Consider the following 18961-nt stretch of genomic DNA (forward strand, 5'->3'; position numbering starts at 1 on the left):
CATAGGGGGTGTTGCAACGAAGAAACCCTCCTGCAAGTTGCCGATAGGGGGAGTCCACGTCGTCATGGTAGCGGACTCCGGGTCGCCCATCATCCAGAAACAGATTTGGGACCGAGATTTCGCCCGGGTGGTGGGTGACCAGCTACACCCCACGGACGTCCATCCAGTCACATACACAGGAGAAAGGATCCCCATGGTGGGGTTCAGGCAGCTCCTGTTCGAGTTCAAAGGACGGCACACCACTGCAAAATTGTACGTGGCAAAAAAGGGCCCATCTGTCCTGGGTTGGTGCGACCAGGGGGCGCTCGGAATCCAGCTCAACCCAGGCGGCGACACGCAGGTGCTCCTGATGGAGGACAGGTCCCTGCCGTCCTCACTCCAAGCACAGTTCCCCACTGTCTTCAGCAACCAAATCGGAAAAATTTGCAAGTTCTCCCACAAGATCGTACTTAAAGACGGAGCGGTACCCGTCGCCCACAAGGTCTGGAACATCCCGTTCAACTGCCGAGAAGCAGTACAGCTGGAACTTAAATGCCTAGAAGACAGCGGCATCATCGAACCGATTGAATGTGCCGAAAGGTGGTGGCGCGCAAACCAAGCAGGAAGATCCGTCTCTGCATAGATCTCCGCGGACTAAACAAAAACATAATTGTGGACAAGTTCCCATTGCCCAAGATTAACGAACTGCTCGCCCAGACCAAAGGTGTCAAGTGGTTCTCTACCATCGACCTCAAAGACGTCTACCACCAGGTATCACTCCACCCGTCATGGCGACAACTTGCATCCTTCATCACAACCTTTTTGATGCTACAGGTTCAGACGCCTGCCCTTTGGGCTCGCATCCGCGGTGGCCGTCTTCCAAAAACTCATGCTCAAGCTGTTCCAAAGTGTCCCGGGAGTCCTCTACTTTCAAGATGACATCCTCGTCATGGGGAAATCCAAAGCTGAACACGACGACATCCTGCACACCGTCCTTCACACACTTGCAGCCAATGGCCTCACGGCCGAATTGGAGAAGTGCAAATTCGGTCTCCGCAAGGTCACGTATCTAGGGTATGAAATCAGCGACACAGGCATCATCCCCAAATCGGAAAACGTAGAGGTCATCATGTCTGCTCCCTCCCCGAAATCCAAAGACGACGTTCGCTCTTTCCTGGGGCTGGAGGAGTTTTACAGTAAATTGGTTAGGAATTTTGCGACTAAGACGCACAGCCTACGCCAACTACTCAAGGAAAAGAATAGTTTTGCCTGGACAGAGGAGACAGAAGCGGTGTTCTTGGCCATCAAATAGGACATCTGCAAGGCGGTTCCCTTACATGGGTTTGACGGCTCGGCATCCAGCATCCTCACCACGGACGCCAGTGACAAGGGACTGGGAGCAGTCCTTTCACAGAGGGCTTCAGATGGCACCGAAACCACGGTGGGGTTCGTATCTCGAGCCCTCATCCCCAGTGAAGAGAAGTACAGTGTGATTGAGAAGGAAATGCTAGCCACCATATGGGCGATGGAGAAATTCCGACAGTATCTGTGGGGGTCAAGATTCACACGCCGCACGGACCACAAGCCCCTGATCAAGGTCCTCACATCCAGCGGCAACGTGACGGCCACTCCACGCATCGCAAAACTGACATTGCGTCTGTTCCACTTCGTCCACGATGTGGGGTACATCCCGGGTCCACAAAACAGGGTGGCGGATTTCCTGAGCAGGGCAGCAGCCATGGAAGAACCCGTCACATCGGATTGGGATGAATACAGCGTCGCATTCATGGCAGATTAGGAACACACCATCAGTGCCCAGGACTGGGCAGACGCCTTCACGCAGGACCCGGAACTATCCAAAGTCAAGCAGTACATCACGCGAGGCTGGCCGGAGAAGAGGCACATCGACAGCAGCCTTAGGAAATTCTGGGAAGTCCGCGAGGAACTCTCCATTGGCGAGGACTCCATATTCCTGCTATGAGGCGACAGAGTGGTGCCCACGTAGGCTCTGTACGACCACGTTCTTAACATCAACCACAAAGGACACCTGGGCATAGTAAAGGCCAAAAGGCGGATGAAACTGCTGTACTGGTGGCCCGCCATGGACACCCAAGTGGAAAGGTTCATGAGAGACTGCGCCCATTGCACCGGAGCCGACAAATCCCTCGTCACCATGAGGCCCCCCATGGGTGAGTTCTCCACTCCCAACAACCCTTGGGAGGACCTATCCATCGACATTGTAGGCCCGGTCCTAGACACTTGGGGCACACCCAAACACCTCATCGTCCTCGTGGACAGTTTTTCAAAGTGGCCAGAGGTCGAAATCTGTGAATCGGTGGATTCCGATGCCGTCATCACCTTCCTCACCAACATCTTCTTGAGGGAGGGCATCCCCAAGTCCATCACAAGCGACAATGGACCACAGTTCACATCAGCCAAATGGACAGCCTTCACCAACAGAAATGAAATCCAGACAAAGCGCACTCCGGTCTACCACCCAGCGGGCAACGACCAAGTGGAAACACGTCAGAAACACGGTATGGGCCTACCGCATCACACCTACCCTGACAGGCTACAGCCCATTTAAGATCCTCGGAGGCAGAGAACCCTTCACCAGAGACAACACAGCCTGGATGACCATGAGACTCCAAAGCAAATGGTCCCCAGCCATTGTCCGCAGCAACATAGAGAAGGCACAAAGCATCTCCAAGGCACATTATGACAAAAGGAACAGTGTGCGTGAAACCTCATTGGCAGAGGGCGAGTGAATCCGAGTCAAAAAGGGACAACCAGGACGCAAGGGAGACAGCAAATTCAGTGAGCCCCTGCGGGTGGTGGAAGTATACACCCGTTCTGCCTTATTGAGTGATGGAAAGGTTTGGTCCCAATCCAGAATGGCCAAGTACAACAAGATCCTGCATTGGGGAATGAACAACAGTGAGCTAGTAGAAGGCCCCAGCGTGGCGGAAGCGGATGCACCCTCTACAGACCACGCGAGTGCAGCAGGACCCGCAGTCAGTGCGGAAGGACAATCACCCGGACAGCCGACGCCGTGTCAGCCCAGTCAGGTCGCAGACGGAGGGGAAGTTCCGGGCGAGACATCAACACATCCCAGAGAGACCAGGAGGAGGGCGCGAGGTCAGATGGACCCCGCGGAGCAAGAGAGCAAGGGACCGGAACGCACACCCGCAAGGGCCGTGCGGTGAAGCTACCGAAACACCTCAGTGACTTTCAGTTGTGAGAATCAATCTCTCTCTCTCTCTCTCTTTCTCTCCCCCACCACTCCTGGGGGGTACAGTTACCGCAACAGTTGTGTCTGCTATTGTTAAGGGGGAAGATGTGGTGTTGCGGTCTAGCTTCCCCACGTCACGTGACCCGCCGCATAGCATCGCAGGAGGACGTGACGCGGCGGGAGCGGGCATTCTGACCGCGGCACAGCGCACACCAGACGTCTCTCCCCTTACGGAGTATAACATATAAATAAAGTAATGGTAATTCAAGCCGTAGTCTCTGTGCATCATTCCGAGGGATCAAACATTGAAATTCCACACTCTGCAGAGACCAATAGTGTCCCGAACCTTCTTGATGGCTGCAGAAGTAGTCACCAATTTAAACCAGTGCGGCTCATTAAGACTAAGAATATAACTCAATTCGGATAATAATATAATTAGAGGTAATTATTTGCTCAAAGGGCGAAAACTATACCATAAAAGAAATCTGTAAGCGGTATGTATGGGGAATGTGGGCTCCTTGGGTGTGAACAACAAGAAGAGCGGCAATCAGCATCACAGACAGACAGTCATTATGTTGTCTGGGGGCGAGGGAGGCCAGGAGCACGAGAGCTATATTAAAGATATGCTCTCGCCTGACTTCCACGTGGTTCATGCCACAGCAAAAACAAGATCATCTAGATACTTCACCATGTCCGCTTTGCTACGCAGGCCCGCCTGCGAGGCCTACAGCTCCAACTAATGTGAGCGGACACGAGTTGCAAGTGCTGGCAAGCAGGGAAACCATCTACGGCCAGGCGAACCCTTGCACGAGACCCCATAAACAACAAGATGCCAGTTCAGACTGCCTGATAGCTCCGACGGAAGGCGGCGTTTGGTGAAGGCACTTGATGCACGTGGTTGTGGAGGCCGGGGGGGCTGATCTCAGGAATTGTGTTTTTTTTTACCCCTCTTGAGGCTGGCCACGCTAAATAAAACAAACTTAAACACATTAATAAACAAGTGAAGGCGTGCGTGTGTGTCTGATCTGCTTGCCTTTGTGTCATCAGGGCTACGCTAGGCTGGGCACTGACTTACGTTTTCTCTGCGCAGAGAGGGTCGGCAAGAGCCAGCTAATTAGTGGTGTCCAGCCGCCGCAATCCGACTCGGACCTCGCCCACAGCAATGCCGGCCACTGGGCATGATACAAGCTGCCTCAGACAGGCAGGTGTGTTCAAGGAAGTCAGCCGTGGTCCAGTCAGCCACCGGTCACGCATGCCTCCCCAGTCTCGCTTCTGGAATCCTCGCTTCCATCCAGGAGGTGAGGTCACATCGCCCCCGCCCCTGCGGCGCCACAGCCAGTTATCACATCCACTGGCCGACTGGGGCAGGCCCAGCCCGGGCATCTCGGTATAATTGGGCACAGCACTACCTTCTCCGGGTGACGTCAGGCCTGGCCTGGCTGTAGTCAGTGAGTGACTCAGCCGCGCCGGGCGGGAATTTATAATGCAGCAGGCTAAAAAGATACATTGTAGCAGCAGTGCACAAGATTAACAAACTGTTACTGAGCCTGTGCTGGTGGCAGTGCCCCGGCCGGCAGGTCTGCGGGGAGCAGCAGAGCTGGCCCAGGCTACAGGTGCGCGCGCTAGCAGCCTGGTGTTGCAAGTTATTTTCAGCGCTGGTTACATCAGAGAGTCAGTGGCATTAAAATGCGTGACAATGCATTTTAGTGAGGTGATGCGGCACACCACACTGAAATGCGGTAGTGTCACGCCTGATGCGTGATACTTGGCAGGACTGGTGGTATATCTTGACAACCATCTGATACCAGTGGCGGTTGGTGTTATAAAACATTGGATGGGCGCACAAATAAAAATTCACTTACCTTACACTGCCACTCCATGTTCTGCAGAACGACCTTTATGTTCTGCAGCATGTCCTCCGAGCATGAAGCGTACAGCCAACTCTCTCATCCAATCAAGAGACTATTCTCATGCTGTTAAGCAGCATGAGCGAAGCATCTTGATTGGCTGGAGTGGGCTGGCTCTATACTCCAAAAGGCACTATAGGCCTGTGTCATCTCTCCAATTCGGCTGTCCAAGACAGTTGGGTTGAAGAGGTTTGAATTGCCCATGTCGGTTTGGCGGTAGCAAGGTAGCCAGCAAAAACCCACCAAACCTGTACTTCACACTTAAGTGTCCACTCTTCACTGCTGGCAATCACTGTCAGCAATGATGCACTGGCCCACCCTGCCCTCACACTTTGTTTGCTGGCAGAGAGTAAAAATAAAATGGTAATTCATTTTATTACCATTTTATTTTTTATGCTTTCTGTGCAGCAGTGTGAGGGGGAGGGTCGACGCTCCTCCGCTCCCATGGAGGAACTGTCGTGTCTGAGAGATTCAGCACAGCAGACATGTGTGAGTGGTCCATACATGGCAACAGACTGGATTAAGACGGGATACTCACAATTATTTAAGCCAAAAAAAGCTTTATTTTAGCTGTCTCCCGTTAGAATTTCCTTTGATTCAATAGAAGTGAATTGAGAAAGTATGTTCCCCCAATTTCTTTTCAAAATCTCCAACTTTCCTGTTATAAAATGTTGGCATCTATGTAGGGTTGCCACCTGGCTGGTTTTCTACCGGTACCACTGGTATTTTGATGTCCTAGGTGGTACAAAAATAAGCAAAATCACCTAAAGCCGGTATTTTTAGTCTTTATCTGTGCATACTTCAAACAGCAAATATAAACAGGGCCAGACTTGGATCAGAAACCGGCCCTGGCAAACTGCTCAGCCCCCCCCAGTGAGAGGGAGTGCAGCTGAGCAGTTTACGAGGGCCGGTTTCGGCTGATTTTGTTACAGGGGGTCGATATTGCAGACCCCCGGTAACAAAAACGGCCCCCCAGGGGCCCAAAACCGGCCCCCACCCTAGCGGTCTACCGGGGTAACGCCCGGTGCCCGCTATGGCCAGTCCGGCCCTGAATATAAATAGAAATCACTTTTAAATGTGTTCTAGAGCTGCGTTAACAATCCCTGACTCATCATTAAACAACAGAAAAGGAATGTTCCAAATGAATAAGGACTTGTTTGCAGTCCTATTTAGTTTCACATCCAGGCATTTGCAGACTTTTAAAACAAGCAATGTCTGGTATTTTTTGGGAGGAAAGGTGACAACCCTACATGTATGGCTGACCTTAAAGAGTGAAACAAAACCTACAGCTGGAAAGAAACTGCTGTACGAGGCAATAACAGAAAGGGATATTAATAAATAACGATAGAGTTAACACCACCATGCCCAAAGAGTGAAGAGCATGAAATTCAATTCCCTAACTAAAAGTGCCACCCTCAGTCCAAGAAGATAACATACAGCACTTGGGACCAATTGCGACAAATGTTTTGGAGTCCTTGGACAATTTTCTCAGGGCAGTCGGTAAATTGACGGACAAACAAAAGCTGCAGCTCATGAGATATCTAGTAGGGCATGACAACTGGGGTTTAATGAGAACGCTGTTTACTAAAAAGATTGATCTGTACAAAAAAATGTAAAGAAGCAATGTGTGCACACTTTAACCCTGAAAAGAATGTGAACCAAAAATGCCACATTCTCAACTTAGCATGGCCAGAGCCACGTGAATCCTTGGCAGCTTTTGTTAGAAGTCTATAAAAACCTGGCACAACACGGCCTTTCAGTATATTAAAACATGAGGATGCCATTTTACTCTGGATCATGGAGAGCTACACATCAACCACGCAATGCGAGCTCCTCGAAAATCCACTGTCATTAATGGAAATCTTCAAAAATACCACACAGTGAGCTCGCCAAACACAAGGCTTCACACCTCAAGCACCATCAAGGAAGACACACGAGATTGAGAGAGAAGCAAAGGGCAGTGAGGACAAAAAAAAGGTCTGAACAGCAAAAAGCAGAAAAATAGATAGTTAAGAGACATCCAAGCTGAAGACATGGCACAAAGAGGTTAAAAAAAACAAATGTTATTGATTTATATTCGGTACAGGTACATTTCAACAACCAAGTGTCAGAAAACACAGTAATCAACATACATAGTTCATTAGTCTGCTTGTTCTGTTGTGGAGAGGTGTGGCTCACTAGGTAGAGGCGGCAGACCCGTAAGCAGAGAATCGGCCATGGACCAGGGTTCAATTCCCGACGCGGCAGGGTCGTGGACCAGGGTCAAAATGGACTTGATAATTCTCGCCTCGGTACCTACTCTAACCAGGAACACACTCGGCAACTCTGGGCATTAAGCTTGCCTCATCTCTACAACGGCCCCCCACAGACGCCGGGGATGCCTGGTTTCACCTTGGAGATACCCAGAAAGGGACCATCTCACAGGGATAGCCAGGACGGGTTCCCCAGCGGTCCACAGCGCCGGGATGCCCCCGTTGGTGGGCAGCTGTGCGCTTTACAAGCTTACAACATTTTAATTTAAAGACAGTTTTATTATTTGGGTACATATAGGACATATGCCTCCACTTTCCACCCACCTCTCCCGCCTGATGTGAGCTCCCTTGAGGTGCATCTTGTGTTGCTCTTACCCTTTTGGCACAAAATGTTGTTGTCCGATGCGCACACAAGATGAGGAAAGCAAAGTAGAATCCTGAAAATCCAGCGATTGGGTCAATCGAGTTGCTGAAAGACCATGGAGCCATGTATCACATGGTGCATCAATCCTCACTGATACCTTTGAAGTAGTGTCCAGCACCAATACATTCTATCAAAATGGCATGAACACATTAGCAAACTCATGACAAGACAGAGATCCTAAGCGGCAGATCTGTCAATGAAACCAAACCATGGATATCAGAACACTAACACACCTGAGAAAGATAACATGAATGGCAGAGGCAACTGTTAATGTCACAAGGAAGACACACATGGCACACCCACATGGCCTGAAGAGAGAAAGAGGAAAGTCTCATCTGCAACAACAACAAACAGCAGCATTCAAACCGGGATGAGAAATTCCTCACCTTCAAGGGGCATCCCAGGTGGAAAAACATCTAGAAACTGTTGATGGCTAGAAAATATCCCAAAGACTCAAGAAGCAACTTATCATAGTTCTTTGAATTAAAGGATAGACCCATTGCACCACAGTCAATACAGCTTTTTTTCATTAAAGAAAACAATATGAAGACATGTCAGACTCCGAGAGCATATCACCACAATGTCTTGGAAAAAAATTAATCAATACTTGCACTATAGGTATTTTCCAGGAGTCCCATGGCAGGCAGAGTTTACTGGCCTCAGATTGTGGCAATAGAAGCTGTTTACTAGTTGTGTTCTGGGGTTTAACATTACACTCATTTAGCACTCGACCACTAGAATAGCAAAGTTGAGTAATCCAAGGCTTACGCAGGGAGGTGGTGTGGGGTTAAAGACTCCACTCACTCAACAAATCAATTAATACATGTTAATAACTCAATGTCCAGCAAGTGCTTAATCTTCGAAAAAGTACACCTTACTAATCACACACAATTTAAAACTGTACATCACATCAGTTGGCAACAATTTATATGCACATTCTTGTACTGTGAAGTTGTTAGTGGGCACAAAACCTATGCTGTGCCATGGGAGAACCTTGAACAGTACTTTTCATGTGAACAGTCCCAAACAGTCTCTGTGTTTAATCTTGTGGGGGATCTAACACTATGCTTGGAGGGGGCAACCTGGTATAGACCAACTCCCTGTTCATGTGGGCTTTGTTCCCTCCCCTTTCGATATTCTTCCACATTACACAAATACCTTATTGGCCATTTCTGTTACTCTTGTAGTGATGGCAGCATCTGCGCTCTTCAGCGTTGCAGTGGCCCTCTGAGTGGTGTGCACAACATGACCCATTAGGCTTGGTGGGCAGTGTCACCATACATGCCTTGTTAAACTGTATGTGATCAGTGTCTACTGAGCAGTGACCAGGTAAGCAGAGGTAATGCCAGCACCAGTTGCGGAAGCTGAGTTGAGGTTTAGGTTCTCACAGTTAGGTGGATCTTACAGCTTGGGCCCAATCACAAAACCAACTATCCAAACAAGTGGCCACCCCTGGATGCAGCATTGAGTACACAGGTCTTGGTGCAGGCCGCTCTGTTGATGTCGGGCTTCTTCCATCACTCTGCTTCTTTCTTCATATGGACCACACATTGCGATCCAGATTCTTTCAGGGAAAGTCTTTAGCTCATTCCACCTATGCTCCTTTGAGGCCCCTCATCTTTACGGGCTGCATCTTTCTTGTTCAATTGTACCTCCAGTGACTCTCCTGAGCAGTCGGTCAGTTCTGTCCCTCCTAAGCAGGGTCCAGGCAGTCTTTGTTCAAGTTCCCAGGTTTTTGGTCACGATCCTGGCAAGAGGAGAAGGTGGTAGGTACAGCCTTGGAACAGAGAACGTGTCTGTTGCTGTACCCGTGATAGAGACATCTTGGCACACTGGTTCTGTTACTTGTCTACACCCAGCAGTCTGTCCTATTACACAAAATCCCTGGAATGTCCTGTAAGAGCCATGAAATTCACATCTGCTCTCTGGGCTCTCTCCAAACCATTAGGTACCATTCGGATGCTAAAAACACCAAATGGATTCCATTATGGTTATAACTATATGTTAATCACGCTCCACATACCAACCTCCGCACACATGCAAATGTAAAGAGGTGAAAGAGTTCAGTAGGCACCTCTCACTCAGAGGGACAGGTAAAAAGGACTGTTTTGCCAATATAAACGTTAGCACTGCCACCAGTGTCATTCCTCTAAAGTGCAGTAGACATGCTCAGTAAACGAGGGGTGTGCATGGGGTGCCCCTTCGATATCACAGAGCCCCAGTGGCGGCCGCCACAATAAAGAGGTGGTGCGGCAGGTGATGGGGAAACGGGGAGCACAGCAGGGGGAGCGTGTGGGGTGGTTTAATGATACATTTTTAAAATTAAACACTTACCTGGAGCTGCCGCCAGCTTCCCGCATCTCGTCCTTCCTGGGCCCAGCAAGCACTGAGGCCATGTCATGCAATCCCCGCACTGCTCTCGTACTATGAGAGGGATTGGCCTAAGCGGGCTGGAAAAACGCTCCACTCAAACCAGGGAGTCTGTGGGGGTTTCTCCAGCCCGGCTGTTCAATGCAGCCAGGCTGGAGAAACCCAAGTGCGCATGAGTGTTTTGGTTGGCCTGAGATGGCCGGCCAAACACATTTGAGCACTTAGGGAGTGCACATACCACTCCTCCTCCTCCTGCCCCGACCCTCCCTTCGCAAGCTGGCTCAGAGCCGGCAAATGAAAAATAAAGCAATGACATTGTATTATGTTTCATTTGCTGGCTTTGAGCCAGGCAGTGGGCTGATGCTCCTCCGCCATTGCGGAAGAGCCGCCGCTGCAGAACCCTGCTCTGGGTCTCAATCCTTGTGGCTAAGAATTCCCCCTTCATAAACTCATGATCGTCGTGAGTAGATCAAACATCTACAACTTGCTATGATGAACTTGAGACAGCGCTGCATGCTCTCCAAAGCTATACAGAGGACGTTTCACCACCCAACAAGCACTAATTTCAAGGAAGCATGATAACACACAATCACTAAAATATACATTGAGTAAGAGGCCAGGTCCATCCTGAGAACAGTGCACCCTACTCCGATGAATCTGCAAATCACCCGCTGACAAGATCGAATACACTGAAAAGAAAGAGGGTTTTTTATCATCATTAGGGGTGGTTGGACGGGAATGTTTATGTCATCTTTCTTCAAGGATGGGGTAGATGTCATGTCGGAGATGGGTTGTTCTGTTCTAAGAGGGGTGCAATGTCATTTTGTGAGGACACAAGAACCTTGCAGTTCATAGTCCTCCCAGGTCCACGGCGAGGACACCTGACAACGACCCCTACTCCAGGGGCCAGCCAGGAACTTTGGGAAGGAGCGGGGACTCCATGTAAGGACAGCACAGAGACAGAACGAGTGGACACAAGATCCTCAGAAGTAGAAGACCAAATGCAGTAGAGAGGACAGTCATAATAAAATAGCATAGTTTAGTACAACTACCTTGCTCTGATTCGCTGTCCACTTGCATGACGGACCACAAGAATAACAAATCTTGAATCATGTCATTGATTTTTTTTATTTGAGATGACACTACGGCTCTGAAATGTTTTAAAAGTCATAAAAACACATATATTAAGATAATTGTGCTAAAGATTACGCTTTGACATCGAATGGAACACCCATTGCATCATTGAAAACGTCACAATGACATTCGATTTGAAAAACAGAGGTGCTGCTGACGACCTTTTAAGTATGTCATTCAAACACATCTACACCTATGTCTCACACGCACACGTGAACACTGCTCCTGCAGCACACTGACAGTCCAGGTTGATTATCCACGTGCCCTCCACACATAGTACTTACTCCCATGTGACTGCTAACCGGACCATAGCCCTCAGGAGCATCACATGAACACACACTCCAGGCACTAGTGTGCCACACACTGACTAGGGAGTTCAAAAACAACAAGGGATACCCAGTATGCCAACCAGGAACCGTGGGTGATCAGTTGAAATCCAGAAAACAAGGTTCACAGTGGACTCATTTTAGAGACTAAATAACAGTTATGGTGGATGGGAAGATTCATCCACAGTTGTGGAGCAAGGACTCCTATAAAAGACTTGCTCGGAAGCAATCCTCTCAAATAACTCGTAACACTGTATTAATCATATTTGTAAAGATTAATATGCGCCACATTCCATATTATTAGCTTAGAGGAAGCTTGCGTATGTGTCGTACTAACATGTAACCCGAGTGAAACTTAAAATGGCTGCTAACAAGGGAATTTGTACTGAGCATGCGTCAACTGCATCTACGCAGGATAACGGACTAAAGCTTCGAGGGAGTTTTCTGCTTCTGCGCACTTGCTTCTAAACTGGCCGCTTGAAAGCTCACTTACTAAGCATCTGCCTTGCTGAAACTAAAACATGCTATTTACTAAATGCTAATGCAGGGAGACCTTTTATAAGTAAATGGGATTAGAATAGAGATAGGTGATATACAGTGAAATCATTTTATTTTGATTTTAACATGTTTCTTTTTGACCTCTCTATTAGTTCGTATTTGGGCCTCTGAGCGATGCTAAAGTCTATACTTCACATGACTCCTCACGCAGGCGCAGTGACAACCAGCCAGAAGCCATGGGGGTGTGCTTGGATCCCGTCCAAGGCCGCGTTCGCAACATGTCCTGGGAAAGTGATGGACATCCTGCAGGAAGAACAAGACAACTGTTATATGTATTCTTTTTATTGATAAAGATGTGAAATGCGGTGGGAAATAAAGCTTGGGAAAATAAATTAAGGGACAGGACCACTGAACAACGAACTAGAAAATTGTTAAAACTTAACATGGTGTGATGATAATCCCCCCCTTGCCTGTCCAATCAGAATTAGGAGTTTCATAAATTTGCAACATTTAGGGGTGGTACATGCCATTAGAAAAGTATAATTGAGGTAGTTTAGTTAGATATCACTCATGTTGCTGAGATGCTGAGAGACCAGGATGCTGTCCGAGAGCTGATCAAATACTGAAGAAGAATCGAATTGCAGAACTTAGAGCCAAAATCTAATTATTCAGAAGAAGATCGTGGAAGAATCGAGGAGGGAAATAAGGCAAAGAATTAGAAGAAGATCGCGGAAGAATCAAGGAGGAAGATAGTGTCAGAGAGGGGTGCGACACAGGCGTCGGATCTAGAAGAGGTAATCTATCCTGTCCCTGAAACCTGTCCTGAAACCTTTGTCACCTGAAGCTGTCCCAGGGGACCATTCCAGATCCTTGGCCAAGGGGTTGGTTTCCACACCATTCTAGGTAATTATAATTCTGTGTAGTAGGTCATTGTACTGCTCTCTTTATTTCTTCCTCTCCAGGTACGGTCATTGTAATAATATCGTTTAGATGATTTTACTGACTTATTTGATAGATTGATTTTCCTTCCTTGGAGAAGACGGTGTACGAATTGTATTTTGCTTTGGCTCACATGAATTTAACTACTAGATAAACATTTACACTCTTCCAGAGTCTATGGTTATCTAAAATATTCAATTTAAGTCATTTCACCTTATACTGGCTTTAAAAAAGGTCCATTGACCAGAGGAAGGTACTTTTTGATTATTAGAAAATGTTAAGGTAAATTAAACTTGAAAAGCATATCACAACAAATTGACCCCAGCGGCACTTTACCAGCTTATGTGAATGTGTGTTTTAAGGCCCAGGTGAGTATGTGGTTTGTGAGTATCTCTATCTAGTAACCCGCTGGATAACTACTTATTGCACCTTAAAAATTAAATAAACATGCATGGCTAAAAAATGTAATGATGTACTAAGATACACTTATAACATTTTGTATTTATTCCTTATTGACAATGTAGTGCTCAACGAGACGACACAGTGCAACAAACGTGATACAGTGACAAGTGTGTATATGTTTAAAAACAAGTCTCTAGACTTAGGATTCCAAGGCAAGTATGGTAATGCGGGTGTGATTGCCCTGCAGTTGATGGCCTTTCAACCTCTGTCTAAGTACTGAGCTCATCACCAGAGCAGCGAGTAGTTTAGGAGAGCACACAAACTGTAGTTTAGAAAGGTCCGTTCTTGCGTGGTTATAAAGGGGGTATAGCTAAGAGGATGGGACTAAGGGACTTACAGCAGGCCGGGCAGTCCAACTGGAAAAATGACTTGAAGTAAACAGTAATCAATGGAAGCTTAAAGAAATACATCAAAGCAGCAAAATAAATAAATAATTTTGCTGGGCTAAAAATGGGAGAGGTGTACCCATGTGGGTCTAGTAATTCAGTTTACCCACCTCAACAATGGAGAAATTAAACAGCTGGAAAGTAATGCGAATCTCTACTAAGGTGAAGGCGAAAAACACTACACATACAATATGTGCTGAGGTATTAATGCAAGTGTTTCACAAGTGATGTGCACACATAATGCTCACATAGTTCTAACTGGGAAGTGGGAATGTGCTTAAATGAGAGTAATGAGTAGAAAGAGAATCTTCAGACTGAAAAGCAGGGAAAATTAGGCATACTCGTTCGTTGTAAATTCGACCTGGAGGGAATTAATCAGTTGTGAATGGGAGGGCTAGCAATGCGAGCCTTCAACATGTGGTTACAGGAAAGGCTCATGAATAGACCCCGCCCAGCTAATTTAAAGCACCCATGTGCCATCCATGTAGACTTACAGCATTCATGTGCTCTCCAAGCTGACTTGTTTAGTATCATGTGCCCACCAAACAGACTCATTCAATCTAGGTGCTCTCCATTATGACTCATATAGTGCCATGTGCCCTACTCATTGAATCATGTGGGGTCATTTGCCCTCCACGCTGACTCACAGCATTCATGTGTCCTACGGAAACTCATTGTATCCAAGTCTCCTCTACGCATACTCATACAGAACCATACCCAGCATCCACGCCAAGAAGTTTGGAATCATCATTGACGGCAAACTGAAAATGACCGCACAAGTCAACGACGTCACTGCATCCTGATTCCACACCCTAGGATGCTAAGGAAGATCTTCAAATGGCTCCCATGCAACACTAGCAGAAATATCACTCAGGATCACCAGAAGACTACAAACCATCAAGAACTTGGCAGCCATACTCATTTTCAACCTCCCACAGATAACTCACATCCCACCACTCCTCAAGGAGCTCCTCTGTCTTCTCATACGCAACCGCACTTATTGCCAGTTTCTCACACAAACATTCAGGGTACTACACAACTGCGGCCCAACCTACCTGAACAGTTGCATCTTGCTGCAACAACCACCCAGACATCTTTGCTTTGTGTGACTCCTACTCCCACACATAGAACCAGTTCAGGAGGATGGGAGTTCTCGTACATCCTTCCTAAAGTTTGGAACAAATGCCCATGCAACATAAGAGCCTCCTCATCTCTTCTTGAATTCTACAAGAAGCTGTAAACCTGACTTTTCAATTAACCAACCTGCCCTAGGCAGGGCTCGGCACTAACCCTGGGCGTAGTTTGTGTAGTAGCACTTTGATCTACCTTCAGCTACTTCTCAAACTGCGTAATTGATAACTCTGTGTGCTTCTCTACTCTGAGCAATAATTTCAAACAGCACCTTGCACAGTGCAAGTTATGATAAAATAAGTATTTGTCTATATATATATTTTTTTTAAAACCTTTATTTAAGTTATATAAAAGGTACACATACAGGAAAAAGACAATCTACAATATGCTCAAAATATGTGAGAATCCCGTTACAAAATTACATTTCTCGCAGGTGTCAGAAAAAAAACCTATATAAGTGCAAATCCTTATAACCCGGCGGCAGGGTATTATGCATCAGAAAGGAGCAAACATGAAGCCTGTGTTAAGTGATCCACCCCTTTCATTTGTCCGTATTCCAGAGTGCACCAGCTTCTGCCTCCCCCAAAAGTGCTCGGTCAACATAAACATAAGTCATTAGTTTGTTAAGGAAGAGGTTCCTGCAATCAGTGGCAGAGATTTCTTTATGCAACAAAAGGAACAAGTTCCTTGAGTCCCATAGGGATTCTTTACCACAGTTCAAAAGTCTCCAAGCCGTGGGAGGACATTTCTCGGAGATAGAATGTCCATACAGAACAGTGTCCCAATTCAGCACAGCAATGTCTGCGATATGGAGAAGAAAAGGCTTTACCAAAGTCCAAAAGGCTTGCGCCTGCCTGCAGCCCCAGAACAGGTGAAAGACAGTTTGTTCGTGGCCGCAGCGGGAACGTGGGCATTGCGCTGATGGTGCCAATCCTCTGTGATGCTGGAACACCTGCACTGGCAGGCAGTTGTGTATGCTCATCCATGCCAAGTCCCTCTGGCTGTGTGTGAGACCTCGGTGACCCACCATTCTCCAGACACGCAAGGACTGAGTCTCTGACAGGAGACCCACTTGTTGGGGTTTTTCACGGGCGACCAAAGCCTGTTTCAGTTTTTTCGCATGGGAACATATCGCTCTAGAGAGTATGCTGGAGTCCAGAGTCTTTAGAAAGTTGCAAAGTCCATTATAATATGGGGGTACATTCAGTGCAAATGGCATTAAATTTGAGTGTGTAAACAATCCATATCCCCGCAGCATAGTTCCCAAGAAATACTTGGTGAAGAAACTTGGTACAGACATGGAGTCCACATTAGTCCGTGAAACAGCATAGCATAATACTTTAGAAAAGAGAAACACTTCGATATTAGGCATACTTTTCCCCCCATTTTTCCAAATGGTGCAAATCTTTTCCCTGCTAAACCTTTCCATTTTCGAACCCCAAATAAAAGAGAAAATCAATTTGGAGCATTTCTGCAATGTGCGGGCCTGTGGAGGGAAAACCATAGACAGGTATAGCAGAATAGGAAGAACAGCTTTTGTTACCATGATCTTACCCTCGATGGTGAGTTTGCGCAATTTCCAGAAGGTGATCTTTTTTCCATTTTTCCCTTCACTTCTTTACAGTATTTCTCTATATGAGTATCAGTGGCGAAGTGCACCCCTGGTATTTTTGTGGGTTCTGTGGTAACTGCAACTGGGAGATTAGTTAGCCGGTCCCAGGGACCCATAGTGAGACACACACCCTTGTCCACATTTAAGCGGAGACCTGATGCTTCTTGGAATAGTAAAGCCTGTAGTAGAGCTCTGCGCACAGATTGTGCACCCGTGCACAAGATTGTGACATCGTCCATGTATGCAACGGTGTTGGCAGGAGTACCACCCTCCCCCCCCCCCCTGGTACAAGCACACCTTTGATGATTTTGTCACTTCGTAGCTTGCACAGGAAAGGCTCTAAAGCACAGACAAAGAGCGCGGGGGACAAGGGACATCCTTGTCGCACCCCAGCACGGAAGGGAAACTCTTGTGTGTGGAAACCATTGATGCTCACTCTGCTGTGTTATACAGAGTGTGTAGGATGCTTAGCATATTTTGCGGTACATTCAAGCGTTGAAGTGCAGCAAAAAGGTATGGGTGAGCCACCCGGTCGAAAGCTTTCTGGAAATCCAGACTTAAAACCCCAAGTGACAGAGATCTTTCGTGAGCATACCACAGAACATCCCGAATGGTAACCAAACTGTCAACGATGGTGCGTCCTTGAACTGCACATGTCTGGTCAGGGTGGATACATGAATGAAGAACTTTCCTGAACCTACGCGCCAGGACTTTAGATACCAATTTGTAATCCACATTTAGGTGCCGATTCCGATCCGTTAAAAAAAATTACCGTACGACTCGTATCTGTATTTTTTTACGTACGAATCGTACAAGTCCCGTACAAACGGCTAAGTACGATTCGTACGTGGAAAATACATACGAATGACCTCGGGAAAAGTCTACGACACGTCCCCGGACAGTTTTACGTACGATTCGTAAAACTGAAGTCCGAGCGCACAAGTACGATCCATACTGGCGTTCCGAATACACATTCGTGTGCAAAACGTCCCGTACGGAGCGAACTGTGTACCACCCCTACCCTGGGTACACCTGGGTGAGGGGTACGAGTCGTACGGCCCCCCCCAGTCTCCCACCCCACCCCCGCATGTACGGTGCGTACCCCACCCCCGTATGTACGCACCGTACCCCCACCCCCGCATGTACGGTGCGTACCCCACCCCCGCATGTACGGTGCGCACCCCACCCCCGCATGTACGGTGCATACCCCACCCCCGTATGTACGCACCGTACCTCCACCCCCGCATGTATGCACCGTACCCCCAGCGCACGCTCCACATACCAACCTCTGCACACATGCAAATGTAAAGAGGTGAAAGAGTTCAGTAGGCACCTCTCACTCAGAGGGACAGGTAAAAAGGACTGCTTTGCCAATATAAACGTTAGCACTGCCACCAGTGTCATTCCTCTAAAGTGCAGTAGACATGCTCAGTAAACGAGGGGTGTGCATGGGGTGCCCCTTCGATATCACAGAGCCCCAGTGGCGGCCGCCACAATAAAGAGGTGGTGCGGCAGGTGATGGGGAAATGGGGAGAACAGCAGGGGGGAGCGTGTGGGGTGGATTAATGATACATTTTTTAAATTAAACACTTACCTGGAGCTGCCGCCAGCTTCCCGCATCTCGTCCTTCCTGGGCCCAGCAAGCACTGAGGCCATGTCATGCAATCCCTGCAATCCCCGCACTGCTCTCGTACTATGAGAGGGATTGGCCTAAGCGGGCTGGAAAAACGCTCCACTCAAACCAGGGAGTCTGTGGGGGTTTCTCCAGCCCGGCTGTTCAATGCAGCCAGGCTGGAGAAACCTAAGTGCGCATGAGTGTTTTGGTTGGCCTGAGATTGCCGGCCAAACACATTTGAGCACTTAGGGAGTGCACATACCACTCCTCCTCCTCATGCCCCGCCCCTCCCTTCGCAAGCTGGCTCAGAGCCGGCAAATGAAAAATAAAGCAATGACATTGTATTATTTTTCATTTGCTGGCTTTGAGCCAGGCAGTGGGCTGATGCTCCTCCGCCATTGCGGAGGAGCCGCCGCTGCAGAGCCCTGCTCTGGGTCTCAATCCTTGTGGCTAAGAATTCCCCCTTCATAAACTCATGATCGTCGTGAATAGATCAAACATCTACAACTTGCTATGATGAACTTGAGACAGCGCTGCATGCTCTCCAAAGCTATACAGAGGACATTTCACCACCCAACAAACACTAATTTCAAGGAAGCATGATAACACACAATCACTAAAATATACATTGAGTAAGAGGCCAGGTCCATCCTGAGAACAGTGCACCCTACTCCGATGAATCTGCAAATCACCC

This window comes from Triturus cristatus, chromosome 1_1, assembly GCF_964204655.1.
Source record: "Triturus cristatus chromosome 1_1, aTriCri1.1, whole genome shotgun sequence".
Classification (NCBI taxonomy): Eukaryota; Metazoa; Chordata; class Amphibia; order Caudata; family Salamandridae; genus Triturus; species Triturus cristatus.